The sequence below is a fragment of the Triticum urartu genome, chromosome 3A, assembly GCF_056163025.1.
Source record: "Triticum urartu cultivar PI428250 chromosome 3A, HENAU_Tu73, whole genome shotgun sequence".
Classification (NCBI taxonomy): domain Eukaryota; kingdom Viridiplantae; phylum Streptophyta; class Magnoliopsida; order Poales; family Poaceae; genus Triticum; species Triticum urartu.
In genome coordinates this window covers 496,295,418-496,298,185 of record NC_141875.1, presented here as the reverse complement: position 1 = coordinate 496,298,185, position 2,768 = coordinate 496,295,418, and positions in this window count along the sequence as shown.

The following is a 2,768-nucleotide window of genomic DNA, read 5'->3' as shown; positions in this document are numbered from 1 at the left end:
GGCGAAAATGTCCCAGTTCTCTCGTAGGAACTCTCGCAGTGCGGCGTCTACATCAGGGTTTAACTGTGCCCTGATGGAAGCTGTTTTATTGGGGTCCGTTGGATGGACCTGGAATTTGACTATTTCATCCGCCGGTTTAAAGGAGGTGGACTTGGATCTTTTGTCGAGTATCACATCGTCCCTATTCACCGTGGAGCGCAGCGCAGTCAGTTCCTCAGCCGCTAGGGCTTCGGATAGCGCCTCGAGGGTGTTGGGGAACGTAGCAGAATTTTAAAATTTTCTATGCATCACCAAGATCAATCTATGGAGTCAGCTAGCAACGAGGGAGAGAGGAGTACATCTACATACCCTTGTAGATCACGAGCGGAAGCGTTCAAGAGAACGGGGTTGATGGAGTCATACTCGTCGTGATCCAAATCACCGAAGATCCTAGCGCCGAACGGATGGCACCTCCGCATTCAACACACGTACGGAGCGAGGACGTCTCCCGCGCCTTGATCTAGCAAGGAGGAGGGAGAGGTTGAGGAAGAGGGCTCCAACAACAGCACGACGGCATGGTGGTGGCGAAGCTGCAGTACTCCGGTAGGGCTTCGCCAAGCACTTACGGAGGAGGAGAGGTGTTGGGGAGGGGAGGGGCTGCGCCTTGGATGTTGTATGCAGCCCTCCCCTTGCCCCTCTATTTATAGGGGAAGGAGGAAGGGGGCCGGCCCCCTCTAGATGAGATCTAGAGGGGGGGCGGCGGCCAAGGGGAGGGGGCTTGGCCCCCAAGCAAGGGGGGCGCCCCCTTTAGGGTTTCCCCCCCAACCCTAGGCGCATGGGCCCAAGGGGGGATGCGGACAGCCCATGTAGGGCTGGTTCCCCTTTCCTCTACAGCCCATTAGGCCCTCCGAGAGAGGTGGCCCCTCCCGGTGGACCCCCGGAACCCCTCCGCTGGCCCCGGTACAATACCGATATGCCCCCGAACCTTTCCGGTGACCGTATGACAACTTCCTACATATAAATCTTCACCTCCGGACCATTCCGGAACTCCTCGTGACGTCCAGGATCTCATCCGAGACTCCGAACAACATTTGGTAATCACATACAAGTCTTCCTAACAACCCTAGCGTCACCGAACCTTAAGTGTGTAGACCCTACGAGTTCGGGAGACATGCAGACATGACCGAGACGACTCTCTGGTCAATAACCAATAGCGGGATCTGGATACCCATGTTGGCTCCCACATGCTCCACGATGATCTCATCGGATGAACCACGATGTCGAGGATTCAATCAATCCGTATACAATTCCCTTTGTCAATCGGTACATTACTTGCCCGAGACTCGATCGTCGGTATCCCAATACCTTGTTCAGTCTCGTTACCGGCAAGTCACTTTACTCATACCGTAATGCATGATCCTGTGATCAACCACTTGATCACATTGAGCTCATTATGATGATGCATTATCGAGTGGGCCCAGAGATACCTCTCCGTCATATGGAGTGACAAATCCCAGTCTCGATTCATGCCAACCCAACAGACACTTTTGGAGATACCTGTAATGAACCTTTATAGTCACCCAGTTACGTTGTGACGTTTGGCACACCCAAGGCACTCCTACAGTATCCGGGAGTTGCACAATCTCATGGTCTAAGGAAATGATACTTGACATTCGGAAAAGCTACAGCAAACGAACTACACGATCTTTGAGCTATGCTTAGGATTGGGTCTTGTCCATCACATCATTCTCCTAATGATGTGATCCCATTATCAATGACACCCAGTGTCCATAGTCAGGAAACCATGACTATCTTTTGATCAACGAGCTAGTCAACTAGAGGCTCACTAGGGACGTGTTGTGGTCTATGTATTCACACATGTATTACGATTTCCGGATAACACAATTATAGCATGAACAATAGACAATTATCATGAACAAAGAAATATAATAATAACCATTTTATTATTGCCTCTAGGGCATATTTCCAACAGTCTCCCACTTGCACTAGAGTCAATATTCTAGTTACATTGTGATGAATCGAACACCCATGCAGTTCTGGTGTTGATCATGTTTTGCTCTAGGGAGAGGTTTAGTCAACGGATCTGCTACATTCAGGTCCGTATGTACTTTACAAATCTCTATGTCTCCATTTTGAACACTTTCACAAATGGAGTTGAAGCGACGCTTGATATGCCTGGTCTTCCTGTGAAACCTGGGCTCCTTGGCAAGGGCAATAGCTCCAGTGTTGTCACAGAAGAGTCATCGGGCCCGACGCATTGGGTATGACTCCTAGGTCGGTAATGAACTCCTTCACCCAGACTGCTTCTTGTGCTGCCTCCGAGGCTGCCATGTAGTCCGCTTCACATGTAGATCCCGCCACAATGCTTTGCTTGCAACTGCACCAGCTTACTGCCCCACCATTCAAAATATACACGTATCCGGTTTGTGACTTAGAGTCATCCAGATCTGTGTCAAAGCTAGCATCGACGTAACCCTTTACGATGAGCTCTTCGTCACCTCCATAAACGAGAAACATTTCCTTAGTCCTTTTTAGGTACTTCAGGATATTCTTGACCGCTGTCCAGTGTTCCATGCCGGGATTACTTTGGTACCTTCCTACCAAACTTACGGCCAGGTTTACATCAGGTCTGGTACACAGCATAGCATACATGATAGACCCTATGGCCGAGGCATAGGGGACGACACTCATCTTTTCTCTATCTTCTGCCGTGGTCGGGCATTGAGCCGTGCTCAATCTCGTACCTTGCAATACAGGCAAGAACCCCT